Source organism: Xenopus tropicalis, chromosome 4 (genome assembly GCF_000004195.4).
Source record: "Xenopus tropicalis strain Nigerian chromosome 4, UCB_Xtro_10.0, whole genome shotgun sequence".
In the NCBI taxonomy this organism is placed as follows: domain Eukaryota; kingdom Metazoa; phylum Chordata; class Amphibia; order Anura; family Pipidae; genus Xenopus; species Xenopus tropicalis.
This window is the reverse complement of record NC_030680.2, coordinates 8,797,302-8,819,261: the sequence shown is the minus strand read 5'-3', so window position 1 is coordinate 8,819,261 and position 21,960 is coordinate 8,797,302. Positions and strand designations below refer to the sequence as shown.

The following is a 21,960-nucleotide window of genomic DNA, read 5'->3' as shown; positions in this document are numbered from 1 at the left end:
GTTTTGCTGTAAGCTGATAGGGTGCATAGAGGCCCCTAATAGCCAATCAGCCCTTATTTGGCTCCTCCATGAACTTTTAGGGTGCTTGTGTTGCTCTCCAAGTCTTTTTACATTTGACCGTGGCTCATGAGTAAGAAAGGTTGGGGACCCCTGTAATAGACTCTATGGGGCAGTCTATGGGGGCTTTTGTCTGTTGGGGGGGGTCAGTTTCCCTTAACTTGTCGAACAAAATCCAAAGAACTAGAAGATGGCGCCTGGGAAGTATGCCTTTCTACTCAACGTTTATAGTTAAGCTTTCCACACAGGGACACTTTTGTATCTATAAGACTCTATGGGGCAGTCTATGGGGGCTTTTGTATGTTGGGGGGGTTAGTTTCTTTTAACTTGCCGAACAAAATCCAAAGAACTAGAAGATGGCGCCTGGGAGGTATGTCTTTCTACTCAACATTTATAGTTAAGCTTTCCAGACAGGGTCACTTTTGTATCTAATAGACTCTATGGGGCAGTCTATGGGGGCTTTTGTCTGTTGGGGGGGGGCAGGTTTGTTAGTTTCCTTTAACTTCCAGATAACTAGAAAATGGCAATTGGGAAGTAGGTGGTGTTACTCAACATTTATAGTTAAGTTTTCCAGACAGGGACACTTTTTCAATTAATAGGGGGGGGGGGGGGGGAGCAATGGAGGGCAGTCTATGGGCTTTTGCCCATTGGGGGTTTAGTTTTCCTTCAACAGAGCCCATTAGGCATGGGGAGAGGGAATACTACTGTATGATGGAAGGTCTATAGGCAAAACAACATGCCATATGCAAAAACACTATAGGGGTCATTTATAAAATAAAGGGGAGGGGCCAAAGTGCAAAAAGATGTGGAATCTCCCCTTTTTTTTATTACTCTTTGCATTCTTCCTTCAACTGTAGTTGAATTTCCACAGCTCTCATTTCATAGGGACTTGTAGCCACCTCCATGAATACAGCACTGCCTGCATTTGGTAGCACTGTATTCATGAGTAATAGTTAAGGAAAGAAGTGTATATGGGTCAGGTTTCCTATTTTTTGGTAGTTTATAACTAGATTAAGGATAAAACGGGGCAAGGAACAACCAAAGTTCAGCACTTTGATCACTATAAGATATAGGGGAAAGTCCCACAGAATGCTTGTGGCTAGTGATGGGCGAAAAGTTTCGCCAGGCATGGATTCGCGGCGAATTTCCGTGTTTCGCCATTGGCGGATTGTTTTGCGAAACGGATGAAAAATTTCGCCGCTGAAAAATTAGCCGCACGTCCAAAAATTGTCGCCGGCGTCAAAAACGAATAGTCGCGGGCGACAAAATAATAGCCGCGGGCGACGAAACAATAGCGCGTGACAAAATAATAGCCGCAGGCGACGAAACAAGAGCCGCGCGACGAAACAAGAGCCGCGGGCGACGAAACAAGAGCCGCGCGCGACGAAACAATAGCCGTGCGACAAAATAATAGCAGCGGGCGACGAAATAATAGCCGCGCGACAAAACAATAGCCGCGGGCAACGAAACTAGAGCCGCGCGCGACGAAATAATAGCCGCGCGACAAAACAATAGCCGTGGGAGACGAAACAATAGCCGCGCGACAAAATAATAGCCGCGGGCGACAATTTTTTTGTCGCACGACATTTTCGCCGTTTCGCGAATTTTTCGCCGTTTCGCGGATCTTTTCAAAGATTCGCGAATTTTTCGGCGAAGCGAAACGGAACAGATTCGCTCATCACTACTTGTGGCTCCACCCACACAGCAGTGAGTCATAAGTCGGAGCCCAAAGCATCATAACCATGCAGTAGTTGCATAGGAAGCATACACACAGGATTGGGATTGGTTAGCTTGTATGCATGCATAATGAATAGGTATTGACAAAAGCAAGATGGCGGACGTTGAAAGAACTTTGAATCATCATAGCACGAAGACTAAAACAAATAAATAACGATAACGCATTAGCAAAATGCTTTGTTTCGCCTGAAATTCCAAATGGCATAAAACACACGTCTGCCTTTAATGTGCCTTTAATGTGCCTTTAAATGCCATTATTCTAAAAGGCAGTAATTATGTTTTTAAAAAAGTGACTCTCGGCACTGTGCAGCGTGGGTAATTAAAAGCCCAAAATGTTGATTCCAAACAATTTTTTTTCTTGTCGTCTTTGAAGCTACGAAGGCAGCCGGTTAACATGCAGACGGCGTAGGAAGAACAGAGCGAACTTTATGGGGATTACGTTCTCGTCCGGCTCCGCCGCCACAAATCATTTTTGCCGGAAAATGACATTATTTCTGGTCAGTTTATCAAAACAGATTAAAAAAAACGTCGCCTTAATTGCTTAAGATCTCCGAATGACTTTTAAATGGAAAACTCCAGCGCTCCCTTTTATCTGGGAGAGATTTTAGCGCCCCCCCTTGGATTTCTTCTTCAGCTGCTAAAGGCTTCTCGGGGGGGAATGTTCTTATGTTTCCCAAGAACATCTGGGCCCAACATCTGCCGTCTTCATGAGCTTCTATTAGAAAAGGCCTCAAAAATCCTCGCTGCCCTCCTGGGTGCCATCTTGAGTGTGACCATGTAAATGCTTTACCAAGGGGAGGGGTCTATGGTTTCTGCCAGATGCTTGATTAATTTAATTACATTCATTCATTTCTTCTAATCAATATGCCAACCTGCAAAGGGAGAGAGACAGGGGAAAGTGTTACTGCCTGCCCTGCACTCATTTCCCTACAGAAATAGGGGTTGGTAGCACTAGGTAGGTACCTAATATATAGGGGCAGAGACAGGGGAAAGTGTTGGGAGGGTTACTGCCTGCCCTGCTCTCATTTCCCTACAGAAATAGGGGTTGGTAGCACTAGGTAGGTACCTAATATATAGGGGCAGAGACAGGGGAAAGTGTTGGAAGGGTTACTGCCTGCCCTGCTCTCATTTCCCTACAGAAATAGGGGTTGGTAGCACTAGGTAGGTACCTAATATATAGGGACAGAGACAGGGGAAAGTGTTGGAAGGGTTACTGCCTGCCCTGCTCTCATTTCCCTATAGAAATAGGGGTTGGTAGCACTAGGTAGGTACCTAATATATAAGGGCAGAGACAGGGGAAAGTGTTGGAAGGGTTACTGCCTGCCCTGCTCTCATTTCCCTACAGAAATAGGGGTTGGTAGCACTAGGTAGGTACCTAATATATAGGGGCAGAGACAGGGGAAAGTGTTGGAAGGGTTACTGCCTGCCCTGCTCTCATTTCCCTATAGAAATAGGGGTTGGTAGCACTAGGTAGGTACCTAATATATAAGGGCAGAGACAGGGGAAAGTGTTGGAAGGGTTACTGCCTGCTCTGCTCTCATTTCCCTACAGAAATAGGGGTTGGTAGCACTAGGTAGGTACCTAATATATAGGGGCAGAGACAGGGGAAAGTGTTGGGAGGGTTACTGCCTGCCCTGCTCTCATTTCCCTACAGAAATAGGGGTTGGTAGCACTAGGTAGGTACCTAATATATAGGGACAGAGACAGGGGAAAGTGTTGGGAGGGTTACTGCCTGCCCTGCTCTCATTTCCCTACAGAAATAGGGGTTGGTAGCACTAGGTAGGTACCTAATATATAGGGACAGAGACAGGGGAAAGTGTTGGGAGGGTTACTGCCGCCCTGCTCTCATTTCCCTACAGAAATAGGGGTTGGTAGCACTAGGTAGGTACCTAATATATAGGGGCAGAGACAGGGGAAAGTGTTGGAAGGGTTACTGCCTGCCCTGCTCTCATTTCCCTACAGAAATAGGGGTTGGTAGCACTAGGTAGGTACCTAATATATAGGGGCAGAGACAGGGGAAAGTGTTGGAAGGGTTACTGCCGCCCTGCTCTCATTTCCCTACAGAAATAGGGGTCGGTAGCAGTAGGTAGGTACCTAATATATAGGGGCAGAGACAGGGGAAAGTGTTGGAAGGGTTACTGCCTGCCCTGCTCTCATTTCCCTACAGAAATAGGGGTTGGTAGCACTAGGTAGGTACCTAATATATAGGGGCAGAGACAGGGGAAAGTGTTGGAAGGGTTACTGCCTGCCCTGCTCTCATTTCCCTACAGAAATAGGGGTTGGTAGCACTAGGTAGGTACCTAATATATAGGGGCAGAGACAGGGGAAAGTGTTGGAAGGGTTACTGCCTGCTCCCAGTATTTTGCTACTGTACATACTGTATATTTGCCCTACAATGAGATATATTTTTACCGGCCAATCCTTCAGCAGGGGGCTGACAAACCCTCTAGAAGCTGCTCTGATAACTGAATGGAACATGATTATCAGTTATACGGTGCAGCCGGTCGCTGGCAGGTATATAAATAAGCCCAGGCCCGGGGGGGGGGGGATACAGATTTAGTTGTACGTTACGGTAAATATCCGATATTTGGCTGCACAATGAGCCTCCGCGAGTAAGTTCTGCCCTCAACAAAGAACCGGCGCCGGATTCGGTCCCCCTAAGCCACCTGAAAAAAATTGCCGCTGCTCCGAGCTGCGAGGTCTGAGGCTTAATGGCGAGAGAGACGGAGAGGAAGATGAATGTCACAGCGTGACGCCTGCGCGAGGACGAGACACTTCGTAACATGAAGGCGCAGCGGCAATTAGCAGCCGACTCACGCTGGCCAACTTTGATTAAAAAGGAATGGAGACCGGGGCGCAGTCTCTGGGAAGGGACAAGGGGACGTTACTTTCTGACTTGTTAGAAAATAGGAAAAATTCACTTTCTAGATAATAATCTTCCAATATTGATGTATAGGTTATTAGCCAAATACATGTAACCCAATCTGATCCCCCCATTGTAAGCAGCAGTCCTGCCCTGCTTTATGGCTGAGATTCTAGCTATCTGTATAACAGAGCATTCTGTCACAGTGGCACAGATCCTATCTGATCCCCCCATTGTAAGCAGCAGTCCTGCCCTGCTTTATGGCTGAGATTCTAGCTATCTGTATAACAGAGCATTCTGTCACAGTGGCACAGATCCTATCAGATCCCCCCATTGTAAGCAGCAGTCCTGCCCTGCTTTATGGCTGAGATTCTAGCTATCTGTATAACAGAGCATTCTGTCACAGTGGCACAGATCCTATCTGATCCCCCCATTGTAAGCAGCAGTCCTGCCCTGCTTTATGGCTGAGATTCTAGCTATCTGTATAACAGAGCATTCTGTCACAGTGGCACAGATCCTATCTGATCCCCCCATTGTAAGCAGCAGTCCTGCCCTGCTTTATGGCTGAGATTCTAGCTATCTGTATAACAGAGCATTCTGTCACAGTGGCACAGATCCTATCAGATCCCCCCATTGTAAGCAGCAGTCCTGCCCTGCTTTATGGCTGAGATTCTAGCTATCTGTATAACAGAGCATTCTGTCACAGTGGCACAGATCCTATCTGATCCCCCCCATTGTAAGCAGCAGTCCTGCCCTGCTTTATGGCTGAGATTCTAGCTATCTGTATAACAGAGCATTCTGTCACAGTGGCACAGATCCTATCTGATCCCCCCATTGTAAGCAGCAGTCCTGCCCTGCTTTATGGCTGAGATTCTAGCTATCTGTATAACAGAGCATTCTGTCACAGTGGCACAGATCCTATCTGATCCCCCCATTGTAAGCAGCAGTCCTGTCCTGCTTTATGGTTTAGATTCTAGCTATCTGTATAACAGAGCATTCTGTCACAGTGGCACAGATCCTATCTGATCCCCCCATTGTAAGCAACAGTCTTGCCCTGCTTTATGGCTGAGATTCTAGCTATCTGTATAACAGAGCATTCTGTCACAGTGGCACAGATCCTATCTGATCCCCCCATTGTAAGCAGCAGTCCTGTCCTGCTTTATGGTTTAGATTCTAGCTATCTGTATAACAGAGCATTCTGTCACAGTGGCACAGATCCTATCTGATCCCCCCATTGTAAGCAACAGTCTTGCCCTGCTATGAGGAACTAGGTATATTCGTAGTTTCCCAGATGCCCTCAGCCATGTGACTTGTGCTCTGTTAACTTCAGTCACCCTGCACGTTGGAGTAATATCCCCATCTCACCCCCAGCAGCCGATCAGCAGAACAATGGGAAGGGAGCAAGATAGCAGCTCCCAGTAGGTATCAGAATAGCACTCAATAGTAAGAAATCCAAGTCCGGCTTGGGACTCCTCCAGTTACATGGGAGTAGGAGAAACAATAGGTTAGCTGAAAGCAGTTCTAATGTGTAGCGCTGGCTCCTTCTGAAAGCTCAGACTCACATGAACCAAATTGTATGTAAAATGCCTTATCTTCCGCCAAAACAGAAAGGCGTTCAAATAAATATTGATTTGTGAATGGTTTCAGAGGGCTATACGCTATACCGTGGATTCATTTCCTACCTAGAACTACTCGGAATGTAAAAGGTTTAGCCGCAGCCCGTCCTTCGGTGTCGGCTCTAATACACTCTCAGCAGAACTCACCTAATGGTTCTTATCTTGTATTCGCAACCTCGGGGAAAAAAAAAAAAAATGAAATTGCTTTATGTGGAAAGTAAAAGCAAGACACGGGGGCCATAATTGCATGTTTCAAGGATCTCGTTTATAGGTTCTTATTTTATTTATTTATTTATTTATTTTTTGGTCAATGCTACTCCGCTAATTTGGATGGGAAGTGAAGTGCGGAGTAATATGCTGAATTAAGTGAAGGGCTAAATGAAGCAATTAATTCCATTCTCTCCGAGACAATAAGGGAACCCGGCAGAATAGCGCGTAGCATCCGAATGACCTCTTGTGGGATTGTAAAGTGATAGGACTAGGAGATAAAGAGGATTCAGCGCTGTACTCCTCGCTCCTTTGAAGTAGTATCCAGGGAGCCAGTGGCACAAGTTATCAGAAATACAGAGAGAGCTATTACCGCCTGTTAGTTATGCCTCATAATCCCCTCAGCGGCTGACAGATCTGAATGGCCCGGCTACATGTGCCACAGAACCTTCTCCTTCACTGCACCTTATTCTGGGAATTCATTGCTGGAGCTCCATCAGGCAGAATAAATGGAGGTGCTTTATATAGAAGACTGTGCGAGGGTGCAATCCCAGTCGAAATACGCTATACATTTAATTCATGCATTTCTATAGCTCATTGTGTCTTTTATTAACTCTTTTAGGAGCTATGTTTATATTTCATGTATGTTTAACACTTTGGGACAAAAGAACCCACACTTTTTGGCATATAAAAAAAACCCACTTTTTGGCACAAAAAACCCCACACTTTTTGGCATAAAAAACCCCACACTTTTTGGCATAAAAAAACCCCACACTTTTTGGCATAAAAAACCCCACATTTTTTGGCATAAAAAACCCCACACTTTTTGGCATAAAAAACCCCACACTTTTTGGCATAAAAAACCCACACTTTTTGGCACAAAAAACCCCCACACTTTTTGGCATAAAAAAACCCAAATTTTTTGGCACAAAAAAACCCACACTTTTTGGCATAAAACCCCCCACACTTTTTGGCATAAAAAACCCCACACTTTTTGGCATAAAAACCCCCCACACTTTTTGGCATAAAAACCCCCCACACTTTTTGGCATAAAAAAACCCACACTTTTTTGGCAGAAACCCCCCCCCCCACACACTTTTTGGGACAAAACCCCACACTTTTTGGCATAAAAAAACCCACACTTTTTGGCACAAAAACCCCCACACTTTTTGGCACAAAAAACCCCCCACACTTTTTGGCACAAAAAACCCCCCACACTTTTTGGCACAAAAAACCCCCCACACTTTTTGGCATGAAAAAAAACCCACACTTTTTGGCATAAAAAAACCCCCCACACTTTTTGGCACAAAAAAACCCACACTTTTTGGCACAAAAAACCCCCACACTTTTTGGCACAAAAAACCCACACTTTTTGGCACCTTTCCCCATTTTTTGTACCCAGAGGACCAACTCTTTGCTCTTCTACAACTGACCATAAAGGGATTATTATGACCCTGTATTTATATTAGGGATGCACCGAACCCACTTTTTTGGGCTCAGCCGAACCCCCGAACCCACCTAGCAGGATTTGGCCGAATTCCGAACCGAACCGAATCCAAATCCTAATTAGCATATGCTGATTAGGATCGGAAGGGGTTAAAAAAAAATTTGCTGCCCATTTAACCCTTTCGGAATTCTAATTAGCATATGCTACAATTGACCATAAAGGGATTATTATGACCCTGTATTTACATAGCACTGATATATTCCACATGGCTGTCCCATCTAAGGTCCCTATCCCATTCTCTAGGGCTCATTTTACAAGCAGCCAATTAATCTGCAGGAAGCCCACACAAGTATGGAGAGCACATACCCAGAGGACCAACTCTTTGATCGTCTACAATTGACCATAAAGAGATTATTATGACCCTGTATTTACAAAGCACCGATATATTCCACATGGCTGTCCCATCAAAGGTCCCTATCCCATTCTCTAGGGCTAAGTTTAAAACAGCCAATTAATCTGCAGGAAGCCCACACAAGTATGGAGAGCACATACCCAGAGGACCAACTCTTTGATCTTCTACAATTGACCATAAAGGGATTATTATGACCCTGTATTTACATAGCACCGATATATTCCACATGGCTGTCCCATCTAAGGTCCCTATCCCATTCTCTAGGGCTAATTTTACAAGGAGCCAATTAATCTGCAGGAAGCCCACACAAGTGTGGGGAGTACATACAACCACCTTGCAGATGGTATATGGTTGGGAGCAAACCCAAGACCCAAGGGTCATAATAATCTCTTTATGCTCAATTCTAGAAGGGCAAAGAGTTGGTCCTCTGGGTACAAAAGTGGGGAAGAGTTTAAAAAGTGTTGTTAAACATACATGATACTTACATAGTAACATAGTAAGCTAGGTTGAAAAAAGACACATGTCCATCAAATTCAACCATAATGCCTATATATAACCTGCCTAACTGCTAGTTGATCCAGAGGAAGGCAAAAAACCCCACCTGAAGCCTCTCTAATTTGCCGCAGAGGGGAAAAAATTCCTTCCTGACTCCAAGATGGCAATTGGACCAGTCCCTTTCCGAATATTTAAAAAAAGTCTACCAGGCACTTCTATGTCATCTTTCAGTCTTCTCCTCTAGCTTAAGAGTGTGCCCTAGCCATGGGGAACGCTTTCTTCCTTTTCATTTTCTGATATATTTGGAGCTTTGCTCATCTGAGCTATACATATTAAAGTTTTGAAGCCTTTGTTATTGAGACCATACACCATAGTAGTGGCCCTTCCCCTAATTGCTTCTATATTATGTTCTTCTTCTTAGTAGGACCTCCAGAATGGAATGCAATATCTAAGATGACCTCTTTGGTGCCCAACTTATACTTCCTTTCCAACTCTGCACTGTTTACCTCTCCATATATTCAAGTCATCAGTAGTGATGAGCGGATCTGTCCCGTTTCGCGAATCTTTCAAAAGATTTGCGAAACGGTGAAAATGTCATTTGTTGCCCTCTTTTGATGCGAATTTTTCCACGGCTAATTTTTTCATCCGTTTTGCGAAACAATCCGCGGAAATTCACCGCGAATCCATGCCTAGTGAAACAATTCGCCCATCACTAGTCATCAGAGTTTGGGAGATCTTGCCCTTACATTTAGTTTAATGAAAATACTCAAGTGTGATTGGCTCTTTGTCTTCTTCTTCTTCTATTCAAACCATCTCTGACCAATTCTCGCCCGCCAACAGGCAGTTAGTCATCGGATACAGTTTATTATTCTCAGATCCTACAATTAGATCCAATCATTTCCATTTTGTAAAACATCAGTCGATCACGTGTGCTGCTCATATTAATATCTGAGGGACATTAGAGTTCATTAATGGTATCAGTGGACACGTTGGCTAAATGTTTCTTTTTGTTTTTACTAAGCAGAACCCGACGATTAACTTTTTTTTTTTAAGGCCAGAGGTTATGTTTTCCTGAAATAATAAATATTACATGATCTTTGTACCATTTGGGTCACTTAAATATGACATGTACAATAACCCTTCTGACTGTTATCCGATCTGAATAAACGTGAATGGAATAAATATAATCCGGAAAGCTTTTAATTGCTTATCTAAATGGCGGCTTTCATCAAGTATGACAAATCCCCACTTATATTATTTAACTCTTTCTTATAAGCATCTGCTTGGTGTTGCCCATTGAGTAATTGAGCACAATACGCTTATAGCTAGTGATGGGCGAAATGTTTAGCCAGGCATGGATTCGCGGCGAATTTCCGAGTTTCGCCATTGACGGATTGTTTCGCGAAACGGATAAAAAAATTTGCCGCACATCCAAAAATTGTCGGCGGTGTCAAAAAAGAATAGTCGCGGGCGACGAAATAATAGCCATGCAACTAAATAATAGCCGCGCAACAAAATAATAGCCGCGGGCGCCGAAATAATAGCCGCGGGCGACAAAATAATAGCCACGGGCGACGAAATAATAGCCGCGGGCGACAAAATAATAGCCACGGGCGACAAAATAATAGCCACGGGCGTCGAAATAATAGCCGCGGGTGACAAAATAATAGCCGCAGGCGACAAAATAATAGCCGCGGAACAAAATAATAGCCGCGGGCGACGAAACAATAGCCGTGCGACAAAATAATAGCCGCGGGCGACAATTTTTTTTGTCGCACAACATTATCGCCGTTTCGCGGATCTTTAGAAAGATTCGCGAATTTTTCGGCGAAGCAAAATGGAACAGATTCGCTCATCACTACTTATAGCAATATCATCATTGGTTTTTCCAGGAAGAAATGGAGCTTGTCTACTGGGTTTTTTGGCATCAGTCAACTCTGTAACCTCCTTCAGAGCAAAGCACAGACAATTAGATTTGGCAAGACTACTTTTTGGCTGGGCAAAGTCCTTGGTGAGACATTATGCTTCAATTAAAGACATTCAGTTATACTCATGAGACCTGAGTTCAGACTAGGAGGCTCAAGTTGAGTTATGGACAATGAACGTTCCACAGCTTTCATGAAAATGAAGACATCATGAGAGGAAGCTTTATTTTAACCATGCCCTGTTGCGATTTGGGGGGGAATCAAAGACGTGTAAGGTGTCTACATAGCATAAGATCAATAGTACATGTAGGTGGTCATTTACAACTGCAAGTGCCGTGTCCAAAGTGTCAATTTCAAGTACAAATTTGCATGATTTTACCCAGAATGCAACATTTCATGCAAAATCATTGCAACATCCATTTTTATATATCCACAGTCCAACTGTGGTCATAAATGGTTCCCATCAAGCGGAGAAACACCAGACACCTCTTCATAAAGGCTGAAATTTAGATCAACAGAAACACCTGCCATGAAGCAGCTTCAATTGTCCTTCATATTTGGGTAGAAGCCCATGGCTAAACATGGCAATGGAAAAGTGGCACAAGTGCCATTGGCCTCAGGGAAATATAAGCTCCACTCCGCTCTAGTTGCCCAATTAGCACTTATTGATTGATTGATTGCTATGGCGAACAGCACCCTCCAGGACCGGAAGTAGAAAAGGACTCCCAACACAATGGCTATAGGGGTATAGTTGGAGGTGGAGCAATTGGCGAGGTAGTGGGAGATCAGTAGGGTAGGGGTGTCTTGGGTAGCAAGAACCTATGGTATATTAATGGTATATATGCTCAAATACCGAACCGAATCCTGAATTTGGTGCATCAAGGAGTTTAGTCAACAATAGCCAAGTCTATAATAATAAATCAGTGATCGATGGTACCATTTCCAGAACCCTCAGTCAAAGGGTGACCATTTATCAGAATTCAGAACAACCTAAAGGCAAAAGATCATCAATAATTAAAGCAGTAGTTGGAAGTAAAATTCCAAGAGTCATTTATTAGGACAAGGATAGAAGCCTTACGCGTTTCGTGCCTTATGGGGATCTGATACCCACCTCAGATGACCAGATGAACCACCAAATGCCGAGATGCTACAGATGAGATGTACAAGTTTATACACTGCTGTATCATTGCTGCCCAATCCCTATAAAGCATTTACATTCCATATACATAGTATATTTAATAACAGCACTCCTAGTGGGCAGATACAGGTCAGGTCATTCAATTGCTGTGCATGGGTGATAGCAAATCAATATTTGCAAATCATGCCCAGATTGATCGGAAGGATTAGCTCTAATAACAAAAAAAAACCTCCTCGCTAATTGTCTCCCCGATCACACAGTATTTAATTAACGGCTACGCTCAAAGTCACCTAGATCCACCGAATGGCATTCTTTCTCCTACCCTTTACAGTAAGTCATCCTGATTATATTATGTCACGCGATTGTGTCAAAGGTTTTTACGGTTTGACTTATGGTAGGGGAAAAAGAATGTAAGTGCTGAGTATGGGTAAAAATCCGACAAATAAATTATGTCAGAAAGGTGACACGCATTACTATATATAAATATACTGGGTGCTCATAGGAGCCGAGAAAAGTCAAGGAGATGTGGAGGACTGATTGTCAAATTAAATCTGTCATTATGGGAAGAGATGAGCGAATGGAATGAGGGAATCATTATGTTGATTCAGGAGCAGAAAATATAATAAATGCCTGAATTGTCCCTTCTCCTTTCCTACGTCCAATTTGTGGTGTTTGATGGGTGCTACTAATAGGCTAATTGGACAAAGATGCGTTGGGGACATTCAGAAATTTGCCCATCAAGTCTTTTCTCACCGATAAACGTGGTTTCAAAATTCTCCAATTTGTCCTCCCCATAGCCCTTCTATGACAATCACCCCGTAAGAGAATGTGGAAGTGGTTTAAAGTGATTGTCCTAGAGGGCAATGGAGGGACATCTTGTGCCTTCAACAATGTGAGCAACACACCCTAAGTCATGGATAAAAAGTAGAGTCCCTTGAGGGTCCTCCCACCCACCGTCCCAAAATGTCACCCTAATAGTGCTTAGTTTTCCTTAACTGTCATGTAAAAGCAGAAAACCACAATGGCACCATGATGAGCCACTTCTTCTATAGACGTTCACCAACACAGCAAGTCTGTCCAGACCAGGCTTCAATTGGTCTGGAATCACTTGTAGGAGATTAGGCGGCTTGTGATGGAGCCCAATGACACTTGTCTTGTCTTTTACAAACAGGTAACCAAAAGGGGGCAGTATTGGTGGGGTGCGCTGGTAAGGTCCAGTTGGGAGGGAGGCCTCTTCAGGGCTTCTACCTTTCTTGCATGGGTTTTATTTTTCAAATAAAAAGCAATGCACACAAAGACAACCCCAGTTCGTCTAGTATTCCATGGTCATTGGACCCTAAAATGATTGGAGCTTATATTTAGAGAGGTTGACTGGCATTGGTCAACGTGGATAAAGGTGTACATGTTGTACTTCATTCACTTAAAGTAGGCACATTCAGGGCTGCCATCAGGAGTAGTGATGAGTGAATCTGTCCCGTTTCGCTTCGCCGGAAAATTTGCGAATCTTTGAAACGATTTGCGAAACAGCAAAAATGTTGTGCGGCAAAAAAAAAACTGTTGCCCGCGACTATTCTTTTGATGCCAGCGACTATTCTTTTGACGCCCACGACTATTCTTGCGACAATTTTTGGATGCGCAGTGAATTTTTCCGCTGCAAATTTTTTCATCCGTTTCGCGAATCCATGCCCGGCAAAACATTGCGCCCATCACTAATCAGGAGTCATGGGGCCCCATGCTATTAGGGGCCCTAAATTAGTAGCACATCACATGGGTTGCGGCCTCTGTCAACATTTAGAATGGGGCCCCAATAAAACAAAATTGCCTGTGCTCACAGGGTCACAACCCCTAGTGTGCCCCAACAACACCCCGTTATACCAAAAGCCATGGCTACTATCCACCCCAAACCCCACCCACTTTCCAAAAGCCCCGCCTCTTATTGTAACCTTCAAATCGCACTTTTGCAACTAGTGGGGCCCCCTTGACTACTAGGACCCAGACTGTATTTCTACCCCTGATGGTGGCTCTGGGCACCGCTTTGAGTTCATCAATGGTCAGTTGGTCTAGGGCAGTGGTTCTCAACCTTCCTAACCCTTTAATACAGTTCCTCATGTTGTGGTGACCCCCCAACCATAAAATTATTCCTAAAACCATCGGAAATATGTGTTTTCCCATAGTCTTAGGCGACCCCTGTAAAAGGTTTGTTCGACCCCCAAAGTGGTCTGACCCACAGGTTGAGAACCACTGGTTTATTGGACTATATAAGCAGAAACAGGTTCCGCTATAACCTATGTTCTTATATTTTACACTGTTATGTTTAATTATACTCTGTTTTTCCCACCGCACCGAGCGAGCGCCATCGTGACTGTGTACGGCTCCGGGCTAAAGTTGTACTCCCATTAGTCTCAAATATCACACAAGGAGGGATCTATCACTTTCTGTCAGCAGAAATTCGCACTAATAACATTTTGCGGAATTCAGTAATTCCGTCCCATCACAGCCCTTGATGTTATTAAATTCATAATGTGTTTACAAGATATGAAATGAAGAAAAAATAATAATAATAATAATAATAATAATAATAATAATAATGTGTCTTTGAAAGGTAGATGCAATTTTTAAGGAGAGTTCACTGAAAAACCTTGGCTTGGTATGAATTAGGGGAGATAGGGAGGAACCGGAATGGGGGCAATTGAAAATTGTTGCATTCATCATCTGAGGATTAAGTTGCCCTTTGTTGAGATGTGTTCCAACCCATTTCCCTCATAGAAAGAGATGAAATGCTTTCTGATGACACACACTATGGTGGTCATGAAAAGTTGCACCAGGTCTACCAACCTAATCAATCAAACTATTGACCATTAAAGGCAACCTTCTCATTGGCTGCAATAGGTTAAGAGACCTGGGGCAAACATTGACACTTTTATGACATTGTCCCAAAAGATAGGATTGGCCAGGGGTGTCCAGGGCTCACTGGGACTGCCACCTGGGGGCCCCCCACTCCAGTTGCAATGTCAAACCCCCTTCATCTGAGGATTAAGTTGCCCCTTGTTGAGATATGCGCCAACCTCTTTCCCTCATAGAAAGAGATGAAATGCTGATGACAAACACTATGGTGGTCATGAAAAGTTGCACCAGGTCTACCAACCTAATCAAGTGTCTGCTTTGAAACAATTGACCATTAATGGCAACCTTCTCATTGGCTGTGATAGGTTAAAAGACCTGGGGCAAACGTTGTCGCTTTTATGACATTGTCCTAGAAGATAGGATTGGCCAGGGGTGTCCAGGGCTCACTGGGACTTCCACCTGGTGCCCCCCACTCCAGCTGCAATGTCAAATCCCCTTCCCCCTTTATTCCACACTTACATCTTGCGGGGGGAAGGTTTTGGCACCTGCAATTGGTGGACGAGGGGTCCTGGGTTGGTGGGGTCTATAAGAGGTGGGGCCACCTGTTTTTTTCCAGGTGCCCCACTGGCCCAGTCTGACCTTGCCAAAACAGAACCACTACTCTGTCCACTCTCAGAGTCCAAAACTTTAGAAGAGGGGACAGACTGAAGTCATTTGGGGTGCGGTTTGGGACGAGTGTTCCTTTTAGGGATTAAAGTAGCAGGGTGGCTGTTCCACTGATGCTTATTTCTGGACAACGAACCACTATCGTAAAATATACAGGATACAATCCCCGGGGAGTTCCGTGAGCAGTGTCACAAAAATAGACACAGTTATTTCAAGGTACCATTCAAGGTAGGTGCAAATTCATCTGTTGGCCGAGGGGAACCCCACGTTGAGTTGCAATAACAGACTTGCACCTAAAGAACATTGGCCCATGTGAATTTAATGTGAATTCATTGATAATTCCATTGGGGCAGCATGGTTGCTCTGTGTTTCTGGGGCCCTGGGTTTGATTCCAGTTTGAATTCTTGACTTGGGGGTAAGTTTTGGTTGAAGAAAAACAAGATTTCCTACCAAATAAAGCCCCCTGTAAGCTGATAGTGTGCATAGAGGCACCTAATAGCCAATCACAGCCCTTATTTGGCTCCTCCATTCATTTTTATGATGCTTGTGTTGCTCTCCAAGTCTTTTTACATTTGACTAAACTGTTCTCAGCATCACTCCAATATACATTTTGTAAAAGTGCTATTTCATTTTTTCTGGCTGTTTTAGTCTCTCCATTCTTGGTTTTGACTCCCAAAACAACATCACAAATGCCAACTGATCAACAGACCCCCCAAAGCTGGGCTAAAATGGTGCCCAGTCAAGCCGCTAGCCATCAGCCCCACTTGCCACCTTTCCCACAATACTGCCAACACCAATCACCTATTTGTCTTCTTCTGGTTGCACAAGTCTATAGAAGGCAGCAGGGGTATGTGCTTAAGGTCCTATTGCCCCCCCTCCCCAACCATTGCTCCTTAGGCATGTGACTCTAGTCTAGTTCCACCCCTTACAGACCTGAAGAAGAACTGACTTCTGCAACTTTGTTAGAAGAATCAGAAGCAGAGAAGAGAAGAGAAGAGAAAGGGATAAACAAATAATGTGTTCAGTCCTTGTAGTTCTAGAACTTCTAGTTTAAGACCAACCAAGCTTAGTCCTCTGCTCCAAATCCATCAAAAGAGAAGCAAACCCCACATTCCCTCTTCCACCAGGCTGCATTATTCTCCCACGTTCCACTCTTCCATTTCCTCATCTTCTTTTATTATATCCAGCCTATTTCATTTGCTTGGGTTATACACACAGCCGGCTCCGAGGATTCTCTTCAGCTTGTTCCAGTGATGAACAAGGCAAACTGTTTGACCTTCTGCCCATGCAACATTATTTCTCCAGCAATGCGTGATTGACATAAAAGCTTGTAATTTGCTCTGTCTTATTATCCCATGTAGTTTCTCGGCTGCAACCCTTGCCTTGAACCTCCAGTCTTCCTCTCAGCCAAACCAAAGAGCATTTTGCATTCTCCTGGGAATATTAACTTATGGCTCAATTAAATAAGGTCGACTGCATTTCATGCCAACTTCCCCCCACCCAAGTCGATAAATAAACCAACGTTTTTATCTCTCCTGGTCAGCGAATATTTTACTTTTTGAGCTGCATAGGAATCCGTAGGATCTTGAGCTTCTTCCAGCTGTTCCATGACATCAAAATAGAAGTGATGCCCAAAGCCGCGGTCACCGGTTTAATTAAACTGCTTCTATTTCCGACTTCTCCTTGCTGATTTTTTTGTGTGGGGGGTTCTTGGAATGTGTATGAATGAGGTTGCAGATTAGCTGTGTGCTGGGTACGTACACGGCTCTTTACTCTTCATTTCAATCCTTTCCGTCGTTGTCTTCCACAGCATGGGACGGATTAGAAAGAAGCTTTTTTTTGCCCTAAAGACATTATCTGCCTTTAAATAAAGAAATTGGATTTCCCATTGAAGTATAGCAAAAGCCCTTGTAGAGTTTATTAGGAAGCGGTGGAAGAACAGCAGGGAGAGGACACCCCATGGTTATGGGGTGGGGGTGGTGGGGTCTTTGGGATAGAGGGCCATGGAAGGACCTGGAAAGATCAGGTTCTTCCACGTGGACCTGTTATCCAGCTTGGGACTTCGGGTTTTATGGATAAGGGATCCTTCCATCATGTGGATCTCCATACCTTACGTCTACTAAAATATCATTTAAACCCAATAGGATTTTTTTTGCCTCCAATAATGATTAATAACAGCTTAGGGAACTGTTACATTATTACGGGGGAAAAAGAAAATCTTTTTTAAAAATTAGATTTATTTGCTTATAATTAGGGATGAGCGAATCTGTCCCGTTTCGCTTCGCCATAAAATTAGCGAAACGGCAAGAAAATTCGTGAAATGGTGAAAAATTAGCAAAATGCATTTGTCGCGCTATTTTTTTTGTCGCCCGCGCTTTTTGGACGCAACCTCACCCTTTTTTTTACGTGACCTCACCCAATTTGACACGACTGTGCCATTTTTTTGATGTGCCCATGGGCAATTTGACGTGTGACAAAAAAAAAATTCTGCGCAACGAATTTTCACGGAAGTTTCTCAAAACAATTTGCCAGTGGTGAAATGGGAAATTCGCTGCAAATCCATGCCTCGCAAAAAAAAAACGCTCATCACTACTTATAATGGACTATCTATCTATATATCTATCTATCCATCTATCTATCATCTATCTAACTATCTATCATCTATCTATCTATCTATCAGCTATCTATCTATCTATCTATCTATCTATCTATCTATCTATCTATCATCTATCTATCTATCTATCTATCTATCTATCTATCATCTACTGTATCTATCTATCTATCTATTATCTATCTATCTATCTATCTATCATCTATCTATCTATCATCTATCTATCTATCTATCTATCTATCTATCTATCTATCTATCTATCTATCCATCTATCTATCATCTATCTATCTATCTATCTATCTATCTATCTATCTATCTATCTATCATCTATCTATCTATCATCTATCTCTCTATCTATCTATCTATCTATCTATCTATCTATCATCTATCTATCTCTCTATCTATCATCTATCTATCTATCTATCTATCTATCTATCTATCATCTATCTATCTCTCTATCTATCATCTATCTATCTATCTATCTATCTATCTATCTATCTATCTATCTATCTATCTATCTATCTAATGGACTATGTGAGATGGCCATCCCTTAATTCAGAACTTTTTCTGGATAATAGATTACTGGATAATGGATCCCATACCTGTACTACATTATTAGTAGGGATGCACGAATCCAGGATTTGGTTCGGTATTCGGCCAGGATTCGGCCTTTTTCGGCAGGGTTCAAATTCGCCCAAATCCATGGTCATGGCCGAACCAAATCCAAATCCTAATTAGCACATGTTACTCTTGTCATGTTACAGATCATGACTTGGGGTTGGAGCCCAGAATATTTGTCATAGGGGATCATTGAAGTTGGACAAGTTTTTTTAATACAATGTGGTCCATAGTAGGGATGAGTGAATCTGTCCCATTTTGCTCCGTTGAAAAATTCGCGGAACGGCATTTTTTACATCCACTTTTTCCATACAGAGTTTTTTTTTTTAAACATGCAACTTTTTTTGGGCCCACTGGAGTCTATGGGCGTTTGAAAGCTGGTAAAAAAATTTCGCTCATCACTAAAGGTCCCCATACACAGGCCGATTGTAGCTGCCGATATGGGTCCCTTAGACCGATTCGGCAGCTTATCGGCCCGTGTAGGGGCAGCAACGAGGGGCATGCCCGACCGATATCTGGCCTGGTTAAAAAATTTAGTCGGATCAGGGACCGCATCTTTGTGTCATGGTAATGGGCACAGTTGGTTTGGGGGCCGCATTGGCTCGTTGATGTGGTCCCCAAACCGACTGCGCCCATTACCACTGTCATAATTCGATCGTTTGGCCCACCCATAGGGGATATTGGAAGACGATCCACTCGCTTGGCAACCTCGTGTATGGCCGCCTTAATCCATAGTCCATCATTGTCCCCAAAGTGATTGATAAGCCATCAACCTCTAATACTATTGCAACCAAGTCTTTTGAGCAAAACTGAACAATGAGCCAAAATGGCCCATGCTGTTGGGTTATCAGGTTGTTCAGAGCTTTATAGGTTCAATCCCTGCTTGGTCCACTAACTGCCCAGTGCTATTAGACTGTAAATGTGCATCTGCCTTTGGGAAGATTGCTGTAGGGAACAGGTCTTTATTGTACATTGCAACATTCCCTAATGAGTCTTTTGACTCATTAGGGAGATAGTCTAATGACATCTTGACAGGTTGGTACTCAATGTTTTCCCACCTATATACAAAACTAAAGAGCAAGTCAATAATTTGCTACTTCTACTGATCAGCCTATCCTTCATAAATCTACTTCTGCCCCAAAGCACAAACCTCTTAACATTTCTGAACTGCATATCCTCCCTGGTAACTACTTGATTCATTACTAGTGGATGAAATTGTATCGCAATTATTATTATGCCCCAAACGGGACAATGCAGTATGCAATGGTATATGTCTTAATAGTTATTTTCTTTCTCTTCTTTTACAGGGACTGATGTGCCTTCAGAGATTAGGAACTCCCTGGGAAACTGGACCCCTACAGGTAGAGAACATCAATTGCTTTGACATGTAGATAGCAGTAGACAAGATGGAGTTTGAACTCATTGTGTGGTCTTCTGTGGCCTATGTATACTCTTGATGCCTGTCTCTGATCCCTTGCTGGTAACATCCATGAAAATGGAACCTAGACTACTTACAGTAAATGAATTGGATCTATGGATTTATAAAAGCTCAAGTGTCATGGAGCTGGGTTGGTTCAGGCTTAAGGATTAGGCTCATGTTATAGAACAGGGATCCCCAACCTTTCATACCCGTGATCCACATTTAAATGGAAAAACTGTTGGGGAGCAACACAAGCATGAAACAGGTTCCTGGGGGTAGGAATAACAGCTATAACTGGCTACTTAATAGCCCCTATGTGGACTGGAAGCCTACAGAAGGCTCTGTTTGGCATTATACTTGGTTTTTATGCAACCAAAACTTGCCTCCTAACCAGAAATTCAAAAATGAGCACCTACTTTATGGCCACTGGGAGCAACATCCAAGGGGTTGGGGAGCAACATCCAAGGGGTTGGGTGCAACATCCAAGGGTGTGGGGAGCAACATCCAAGGGGTTGGGGAGCAACATCCAAGGGGTTGTGGAGCAACATCCAAGGGGTTTGGGAGCAACATCCAAAGGGTTGGGGTGCAACATCCAAAGGGTTGGGGTGCAACATCCAAGGGTATGGGGAGCAACTTTCAAGGGGTTGGGGAGCAACATCCAAGGGGTTGGGGTGCAACATCCAAGGGTATGGGGGGCAACATCCAAGGGGTTGGGGAGCAACATCCAAGGGGTTTGGGAGCAACATACAAGGGGTTGGGGAGCAACATCCAAGGGGTTGGGGAGCAACATCCAAGGGGTTGGGGAGCAACATCCAAAGGGTTGGGGTGCAACATCCAAGGGGTTGGGGTGCAACATCCAAGGGAATGGGGAGCAACATCCAAGGGGTTGGGGAGCAACATCCAAGGGTATGGGGAGCAACATCCAAGGGGTTGGGGAGCAACATCCAAGGGGTTGGGGAGCAACATCCAAGGGTATGGGGAGCAACATCCAAGGGGTTGGGGAGCAACATCCAAGGGTATGGGGAGCAACATCCAAGGGGTTGGGGAGCAACATCCAAGGGTATGGGGAGCAACATCCAAGGGGTTGGGGAGCAACATCCAAGGGGGAAGGTATGGGGAGCAACATCCAAGGGGTTGGGGAGCAACATCCAAGGGGTTGGGGAGCAACATCCAAGGGTATGGGGAGCAACATCCAAGGGGTTGGGGTGCAACATCCAAGGGGTTGGGGTGCAACATCCAAGGGGTTGGGGAACAACATCCAAGTGTATGGGGAGCAACATCCAAGTGTATGGGGAGCAACATCCAAGGGGTTGGGAAGCAACATGTTGCTTTTGAGCCACTGGTTGGGGATCACTGTTATATAATATCACTCTCTACATCCTACTAAAGGTTACCTCGAAGGTGAACAACTCTATCCTCATCCTTTATCAACATCTTAACTTGCCCTGAAAAAAAACAGCACTTTGAATGATTCAATCCACTCTTGTTATGAGAGAAGTCGTATGTTCTTTTATTATTTTTTTTCACACCGAGGACAGAGGAGGGTATCTATATAATGAGGTTATAATGAAGTGTCAACCTGGGGAATAGCTAGAAATCAACAGAAATGCTATAGAGGACTTTGTGTGAGCCACAACATGCTGTGTTTTAATAAGGAGGGGGTGGTCAGTTTTGTCACATGTCACCGAAGCCACCTAGTGTTGAGTCACGGGCCACCTACAGAAACCAATTTCTCCCTCATTAGGCCGCCTCAGTGCAGGAGGGTATAGCACATATTAATATGTGAAGCATTTGGTACGCTATTCCTCACCTTTCCATACTTATCTGAATGAACATATGGTACCTAACTATAAATTGGCTGTAGCACACATTTATTTATACAATGTCTGACGAGAAAGATAATA

At 43.9% G+C, this 21,960-nt stretch overlaps 1 protein-coding gene across 1 annotated transcript in view; it reads left to right on the top strand.

Moving 5' to 3' along the window:
• The window catches only part of lrrc4c (leucine rich repeat containing 4C), a 651,007-nt gene that overhangs the window by 492,203 nt on the left and 136,844 nt on the right, over positions 1-21,960 (top strand). The window contains exon 4 of the mRNA XM_031900422.1: positions 19,944-19,997. The gene's annotated coding sequence lies outside the window, so the exon portion shown is untranslated. The remainder of the gene's footprint in view (positions 1-19,943; positions 19,998-21,960) is intronic.